This window comes from Arachis hypogaea, chromosome 11 (assembly GCF_003086295.3).
Source record: "Arachis hypogaea cultivar Tifrunner chromosome 11, arahy.Tifrunner.gnm2.J5K5, whole genome shotgun sequence".
Lineage (NCBI taxonomy): Eukaryota > Viridiplantae > Streptophyta > Magnoliopsida > Fabales > Fabaceae > Arachis > Arachis hypogaea.
This window is the reverse complement of record NC_092046.1, coordinates 93,635,497-93,644,668: the sequence shown is the minus strand read 5'-3', so window position 1 is coordinate 93,644,668 and position 9,172 is coordinate 93,635,497. Positions and strand designations below refer to the sequence as shown.

The 9,172-nt window shown below is 40.9% G+C and overlaps 1 non-coding gene across 1 annotated transcript; it reads right to left on the bottom strand.

Annotated features, from left to right (window-relative positions):
• Nucleotides 1–7,496: 7,496 nt before the first annotated feature.
• LOC112725728 (small nucleolar RNA R71) lies at nucleotides 7,497–7,600 on the bottom strand. Its single transcript, XR_003164815.1, has one exon. It is a non-coding gene; the product is annotated as a small nucleolar RNA R71 (small nucleolar RNA).
• Between the last annotated feature and the right edge of the window lie 1,572 nt (nucleotides 7,601–9,172).

Here is a 9,172-nt window from a genome sequence, read left to right as displayed (position 1 = left end):
CTGGAGTTGAACGCCAAGTTGTAACGTGTTTTTGGCGTTCAACTCTGGTTCGTGTTGTGTTTCTGGCGTTTAACTCCAGACTGCAGTGTAGAACTGGCGTTCAATGCCCTTTTGCGTCGTCTAAACTCGGACAAAGTATGAACTATTATATATTGCTGGAAAGCCCTGGATGTCTACCTTCCAACGCAATTCGAAGCGCGCCATTTTTAGTTTTGTATCTCCAGAAAATCAACTTTGAGTGCAGGGAGGTCAGAATCCAACAGTATCAGCAGTCCTTCTTCATCCTCTGAATCTGATTTTTGCTCAAGTCCCTCAATTTCAGCCAGAAAATACCTGAAATCACAGAAAAACACACAAACTCATAGTAAAGTCCAGAAATGTGAATTTAGCATAAAACTAATGAAAACATCCCTAAAAGTAACTAGATTCTACTAAAAAACAATGCCAAAAAGCGTATAAATTATATGCTCATCACAACACCAAACTTAAATTGTTGCTTGTCCCCAAGCAACTGAAAATCAAATAGGATAAAAAGAAGATAATATACTATAAATTCCAAACTATCAATGAAACATAGCTTCAATCAGATGAGCAGGACTTGTAGCTTTTTGCCTCTTGAATAGTTTTGGCATCTCACTTTATCCATTGAGGTTCAGAATGATTGGCATCTATAGGAACTCAGAGTTCAGATAGTGTTATTGATTCTCCTAGTTCAGTATGTTGATTCTTGAACACAGCTACTTTATGAGTCTTGGCCGTGGCCCTAAGCACTTTGTTTTCCAGTATTACCACCGGATACATAAATGCCACAGACACATAATTGGGTGAACCTTTTCAGATTGTGACTTAGCTTTGCTAAAGTCCCCAATTAGAGGTGTCCAGGGTTCTTAAGCACACTCTTCTTTTGCTTTGGACCTTGACTTTAACCTCTCAGTCTCAAGTTTTCACTTGACACCTTCACGCCACAAGCACATGGTTAGGGACAGCTTGTTTTAGCCGCTTAGGCCAGGATTTTATTCCTTTAGGCCCTCCTATCCACTGATGCTCAAAGCCTTGGGATCCTTTTTATTTACCCTTGCCTTTTGGTTTTAAGGTTATTGGCTTTTTGCTCTTGCCTCTTGGTTTTAAGAGCTTTTGGCTTTTTTTGCTTGCTTTTTCTTTTTCTATTTTTTTTCGCCATTTTTTTTCTTTTCTCTCTTTTTTTTTCTGCAAGCTTTTGTATTCACTGCTTTTTCTTGCTTCAAGAATCATTTTTATGATTTTTCAGATTATCAAATAACATGTCTCCTTGTCATCATTCTTTCAAGAGCCAACATATTTAACATTCTTAAACAACAACTTCAAAAGACATATGCATTGTTCAAGCATTCATTCAGAAAACAAGAAGCATTGTCACCACATCAATATAATTAAACTAAGTTCAAGGATGAATTCGAAACTCATGTACTTCTTGTTCTTTTGAATTAAAACATTTTTCATTTAAGAGAGGTGATGGATTCATAGGACATTCATAACTTTAAGACAAAGTTACTAAATACTAATGATTATGTAATAAGACACAAACATGGATATGCACTTAACATAAAGAAAACGAAAAATAGAGAATTAAGAACAAGGAATGAGTCCACCTTAGTGATGGTGACGTTTCCTTCTTGAGGAACCAATGATGTCCTTGAGCTCTTCTATGTCTCTTCCTTGTCTTTGTTGCTCCTCCCTCATAGCTCTTTGATCTTCTCTAATTTCATGAAGGATGATGGAGTGCTCTTGATGTTCCACCCTTAATTGTCCCATGTTGGAACTTAATTCTCCTAGGGAGGTGTTGATTTGCTCCCAAAAATTCTGTGGAGGAAAGTGCATCCCTTGAGGTATCTCAGGGATTTCTTGATGATGAGCTTCCTCATGTGTTTCTTGAGCTCCATGAGTGGGCTCTCTTGTTTGCTCCATCCTTTTCTTAGTGATGGGCTTCTCTTCCTCAATGGGAATGTCTCCTTCTATGAAAGCGCCAGCTGAGTAACATAGATGGCAAATAAGATGAGGAAAAGCTAGCCTTGCCAAGGGAGAGGAGTTTTCGGCTATTTTATAGAGTTCAAGGGAGATGACTTCATGAACTTCTACTTCCTCACCAATCATGATGCTATGAATCATGATGGCCCGATCCACAGTAACTTCAGATCGGTTGCTAGTGGGAATGATGGAGCGTTGGATGAACTCCAACCATCCTCTAGCTACAGGCTTAAGGTCCAGTCTTCTAAGTTGAACCGGTTTGCCTTTTGAGTCAATCTTCCATTGAGCTCCTTCAACACATATGTCCATGAGGACTTGGTCCAACCTTTGATCAAAGTTGACCCTTCTAGTGCAGGGGCGTGCATCTCCTTGCATCATAGGCAAGTTGAACGCCAACCTCACATTTTCCGGACTACAATCTAAGTATTTCCCCCGAACCATTGTAATATAACTCTTTGGATTCGGGTTCTTACTTTGATCATGGTTCTTAGTGATCCATGCATTGGCATAGAACTCTTGAACCATTAGGATGCCGACTTGTTGGATGGGGTTTGTTAGAACTTCCCAACCTCTTCTTTGGATTTCATGTCGGATCTCCGGATACTCATTTCTCTTGAGCTTGAAAGGGACCTCGGGGATCACCTTCTTCTTGGCCACAACATCATAGAAGTGGTCTTGATGAGCTTTGGAGATGATCTTTCCATCTCCCATGACTCGGAGGTGGAAGCTTTTGTCTTCCCTTTCCCTTTTCTAGAGGATTCTCCGGTCTTGGGTGCCATCAATGGTAATGGAAAAACAAAAAGCTTATGCTTTGACCACACTAAACTTAGAATATTGCTCGCCTCGAGCAAGAGAAGAAAGAATAGATGAAGAAGAAGAAGAAAATATGGAGGAGAGGAGGAGAGGTGTATTCGGCCAAGAAGGGGAAGAGAGAGTTGTGTTGTGTGAAAATGAGGAAGAATGGAGGGCTTTATATAGGGAGGGGAGGGGGGTTTAGTTTCGGCCATATAAGGTGGGTTTGGGTGGGAAATTGATTTTGAATTTTGAAGGTAGGTGGAGTTTATGAGGTAGGTTTATGGGGAAGAGTGGATGGATGTGAGTGGTGAAGTGGTAATAGGGAGAGAGATTGAGGTGGTTGGTGAAGAGTTTTGGGAAGAGTGTTTATTGGGAAGAGAGGATGAACATTGAGAAGAGGGAAGGTGGGGATCCTGTGGGGTCCACAGATCCTGAGGTGTCAAGGATTTGCATCCCTGCACCCATTAGGCATGTAAAATGCCTTTGCATGCAATTCTGGCGTTTAAACGCCGAATTGATGCTTGTTCTAGGCGTTCAGCACCCAGATGCAGCATATTTCTGGCGTTGAACGCCAGCTTTATGCTTGTTTCTGGCGTTCAACGCCAGCTTTCCTCACTGTACATTTCTGGCGTCTGAATGCCAGGATGCTGCTTGTTTCTGGCGTTCAACGCCAGATCCATGCTCTGTTCTGGCGTTGAACACCAGCCAGATGCTCCTTACTGGCGTTTAAACGCCAGTAAGATCCTCCTCCAGGGTGTGATTTTTCTTCTGCTGTTTTTGATTCTGTTTTCAATTTTTATATTTATTTTGTGACTCCACATGATCATGAACCTAATAAAACATGAAATAACAATAAAAATAAATTAAAATTAGATAAATAAAAATTGGGTTGCCTCCCAACAAGCACTTCTTTAATGTCAATAGCTTGACAGTGGGCTCTCATGGAGCCTCACAGATGTTCAGAGCATTGTTGAGACTTCCCAACACCAAACTTAGAGTTTGGATATGGGAGTTCAACACCAAACTTAGAGTTTGGTTGTGGCCTCCCAACACCAAACTTAGAGTTTGACTGTGGGGCTCTGGTTGACTCTGCAGTGGGAGAAGCTTACTGTGCCTCTTTTCCATGTTTACAGAAAGATAACCTTGAGTTGTAAACACAAGTGAGTCCTCATTCAATTGAAGGACTAATTCACCTCTGTCAACATCAATCACAGCTCTTGCTGTGGCTAGGAAGGGTCTTCCAATATCTAGGATTATGAAATCTGCAGGGATGTAAAGGCCTTCAACCTTCACTAACATGTCCTCTACTTGTCCATAAACCTATTTTCTGGAATTGTCTGCCATTTCTAATGAGATTTTAGCAGCTTGTACCTCAAAGATTCCCAACTTCTCCATTACATAGAGTGGCATAAGGTTTATTCCTGACCCCAGGTCACATAGAGCCTTCTCAAAGGTCATGGTGCCTATGGTACAAGGTATTAGGAACTTTCCAGGATCCTGTTTCTTCTGAGGCAATCTCAGTTGATCCAATGCATTTAGTTCATTGCTGAATGATGCCGAGGCATCTTAGGCTAGTTTCACTAGCATTTTTCTGTTAGTTTTAGTTGTTTTATGCATTTTCTTGAGCTTAAAGTAACCAAAAATGGTTAAATGAAGAACAAAGCAATGAACCATCCAAACAGTATGATTTTAATGCAAATTCCATGAGTTTTAGTTATATTACTTGAATGCTATTAATGGAAGATTTCTCATGAAATTTTGCAAGACTTTGATGCAATTGTTTGGATGATTTCAGGGAAGAAGAGGCTAAGCAAGGAAGCAACAAAATCAATAAAGGAAGCTTGAATATCACATGTGGAGTTTAAGTTCCAGTTTAAGCCTAAACTGGAGCTTAAACGCCAGAATCAGGAAGGCTAAGAAATGCTGGAATTGAAGTTTAACCTCCAGTTTAACCTTAAACTGGAGGTTAAACGCCAGAATGATAATGCCACTCAGGAAGGAGTTCCACGTTTAACCTCCAGTTTAACCTTAAACTGGAGGTTAAACGCCAGAATGGGAAAAGCACCAGGGAGCCATTTCCACGTTTAAGCTCCAGTTTGACCTCAAACTGGAGCTTAAACGTGTTCGACCAAGTTTTCTCCTCCAGGGTTGCTCTCTCCATTTCCACGTTTAAGCTCCAGTTTGACCTCAAACTGGAGCTTAAACGTGTTCGACACCTCCAAGGCTACCCTTCTAAGCTTCCACGTTTAACCTCCAGTTTAACCTTAAACTGGAGGTTAAACGTGTTCGACCTCCAGGATGCCTCCTTCCATTTCCACGTTTAACCTCCAGTTTAACCTTAAACTGGAGGTTAAACGTGTTCGACCTCCAGGGCTGCCCTTCCTATATCCACGTTTAAGCTTCAGTTTAACCTTAAACTAAAGCTTAAACGTGTTCGACTACATGACTCTCCAGGGGCTGCCTTCTTCCATTTCCACGTTTAAGCTTCAGTTTAACCTTAAACTGAAGCTTAAACGTGCTTCTACAAAAGGCCTCACTGGAAGTGTCTGGCGTTTAAGCTGCAGTTTAAGCTTGAACTGCAACTTAAACGCCACTCTTGGAAAAAGGTTTCTGGGCCAAAAATAGTGCGGTTTAAGTTAGTCTTTGAGCACAAACATTAACTTAAACTTACTCTGGTATGAAACCCAATTGAATATCATGGTTTATGGGATTGGGCCTGAAGGATTGATGAGTTTGAAATCTCAATTTATTGAGTCATGTGTCATTATTTGATTATCACTAAGTTGGCTCAATGAATGTTACAGAATTTGGATCAACAGCCTCATCAAGATTATGGATCATAAACCCAAGGCAAAAGGAAAGCAGGGAGAGGCCTCAAAGCCCAAGAAACACAACAGAAGCTCAATATAGAAAGTGTATAAATAGGATAGAATTGAAGTTAAGGAGGACTTTTACCTTCACTTTTAGCTAGTTTTCATATCTTTGTAATTGAATTCAGAGCTATGACTCACTAAACCCCCTTTCATTGGGTTAGGGAGCTCTATTGTAATTCAATGAATCAATAATAGTTTATCTTCTTCTTCAATCTTTTCTCTTGAATTTTGTTAGAAAGCTTCTCGATCTAATTCCATTGGGTAGTTGTCTTGGGAAAGAAACTACCCATAATTGGAATCCTTCGGAACCTTGGGAAAGGAATGGAGGATTCATGCTAGAGAAGCTTTCTCACAGTGAATTGGATTGGGGTTTGGATGGATATTGTGACATGTAATCCTACCAAATTGTGGTTCATGAAACTGTGTGGTATAATCAGTGATCGAGCATCATCTCTTCTTATGAACATTTAAACCAAGGGATTGGGAATTTGTTCATTTTTAGAGAGAATTGGTGAACCAAGGGATTGGGATCCAATCATATAAGATTGCCAAGCAAAATTCAATGAACGCATTGCTTGAGGAAGAGATAAACATGTTTTGATTCGGAGATCTCAATATCTCCTATAACCCAATGAATCCCCCAATTCTGATTTCCATCTTCTCTTTACATTCTGCAACTCAATTCATGCAATCACCCCCATTCCCTTTTAATTTCAGCAATTTAGCTTCTCGCTCTTTAATTCATGCAATTTTACATTCCGCAATTCTCATCTAAATTTTGATTCCGCTCAACTAGAACATACTTCTAATCCGAATTGCTCACTCAACCAATCCTTGTGGGATTCGACCTCACTCTATTGTGAGTTTTTACTTGACGATAACCGGTGCACTTGCCGGAAGGAATTTTGCCGATCGTGCAATTTCCTAAATCGTAGCATAACAAGTTTATGCGCATCAAGTTTATGGCGCCGTTGCCGGGGATTGGTTTTCGATTGACAATTCTCCAATTGGAAGCTAACTAGATTGAGTAATTTCTCTTGCTTTGTTAATTCTGTTCAAGTTACTTGTTGAATTTTAATTTCTGCACTCGGTTACATGCTTTCTTTCTTTATGCCTTTAAATTCAAGCAACTAACTCACTGACTCACTAACTGTTTGAATTAATTCCTCAATTGCTCTAACCATACTCTTCCATTAACCAAGAGTATTTCACTTGTTTGTGCCTGTGCTGTGTTCTTGTATGACAGGTAGGAGAGGAGAGACATCAACTCCTCCATATACCGAACCAGAGAGGACCCTTCATAGACTGAGAAGGGAAGCAAGAGGGAAGAGAGTAGTGGGAGAAGAGGAATCTGAAGGAGAATCTGAGGACAATTTTGAGGAAGCTTTAGATCTCAACATGGATAGAGAAGTTCACAACCATGAGAGAGCTGATGGAAACAATGCCATTCCTGAGAGGAGGGTTCTTAGTTCATACATAAACCCAACCTCTGGGAATTGTGGTAGTAGCATCCAGAAACCACCCATTCAGGCCAACAATTTTGAACTCAAACCACAGCTAATATCACTTGTGGAGAATCATTGTTCATTTGGTGGAAGTGCTAATGAAGACCCAAACCAACATCTCACAAAATTCCTGAGAATTTGTGACACTGTGAGGTCCAATGGAGTCCAGGAAGATGCATATAAACTGCTTTTGTTCCCATTTTCACTTAGGGACAAAGCAGCTAAGTGGCTGGAATCATTCCCAAGGGGGAGTCTAACAACATGGGATGAGGTGGAAAGCAAGTTTCTGGCACGTTTCTACCCCCCACAAAAGGTCAATAGGCTTCGATCTGAGGTTCAGACTTTTAGACAACAAGATGGTGAAACTCTCTACGAGGCATGGGAGAGATTCAAGGACTTGACAAGGAAATGCCCACCAGACATGTTCCATGATTGGGTGCAATTGCATATTTTCTATGATGGACTCTCTTATGAATCAAGGAAGGCTGTAGACCATTCATCAGGAGGTTCATTGAACAGGAAAAAGACTGTGGAAGAGGCCATTGAGGTGATTGAGACAGTGGCTGAGAATGAGTACTACTATGCATCAGAAAGGCACAACACTAAGGGAGTCATGGAGCTGAACCATGTTGATACAATTCTAGCCCAAAACAAGGTGTTTGCCAAGCAACTAGCAGAGCTTACCAGGCAATTAGAAACAAAGCAAGTGGCTGCAATACACACACAAGATCAAGAGGAAGTAAGCATTGAAGGAGGTGATTGGGAAGAGGCCAACTATGTGGGAAACCAACAAAGGCAATCATATGATCCACACTCCAACACTTACAACCCAGGATGGAAAAATCACCCAAACTTTGGGTGGGGGAACCAACAAACCCAACCACAAAACCACAAACCTTACAACCATAACCAACATAACAATTCCACATACCAAAACTCCAACCAAAGATCATACCAAGCCACACAAAACACTTACCCCCAACCATCATATCATGGCCAAAATAATCAACCTACCCAACTTAATCCGAACCAACAATTTCAAGATCAATTAAACCGGATAGAAGGAATGATGGCAACCATGAGTCAAGACATAACCGAATTGAAAAGCTTCAGGGATGATGTGAGAGCTACCTTAAGAAACCATGGTGAAAAACTCAAGAGGATGGAGTCTCAAGTAGGAGAGCTATCTCAACAGGCCGTCAAATCAACTGCAGTGTTCCCTAGTGACACAGAAAAGAATCCTAAAGGGGAACAAAAGAGAGTGAGATGGGAAGAATGCAAGGCCATCACCATATTGAAGGAAGTTTCAGAAGAAGAAGGAATCAGGCCCTCAGAGCAGGAGCCAGAAATCTTGAAGGAAGGTGTGGAAGAAGTTAAGCAGGAAAGTGGAACTGAGCAAGCCAAGGAACTGCAAAAAGGCATGCTGGAAATATACCAACCAAAAGCACCATTTCCTCAGAGGTTAGGAGGAGGTGAAAAAGGGAAAACCTATTCAAGGTTTTTAGAGACATTTAACTCTCTCCATGTCAATATTCCCTTTCTTGAGATTCTCCATCAAATGCCTACACACATCAAGTATTTAAAGGAATTGTTAAGCAAGAAAAGAGTTTTGAAGGGAGGACAAACGGTAACAATGAACAAAGAATGCAGTGCTCTCATCAAGAAGGACACACTCTCTAAGAAAACGGACCCAGGAAGTTTTCATATCCCTTGCATCATAGGGGAAACAAAAATTGACAGAGGATTCTGTGATCTAGGAGCTAGCATAAATGTGATGCCTCTAACTCTTATGAAGAGGCTACAACTGAATGAGGTGAGATCCACTGATGTAATCATACAACTGGCTGACAAAACTCAGAAGCAAGCTGAAGGGGTAGTTGAAAATGTGCTGGTGAAAGTGGGGGATTATTACTTCCCCACAGACTTTGTCATTGTGGACATGGAGGAAAGCTACTTACACCCTATCATTCTGGGCAGACCATTTCTAGCCACTAC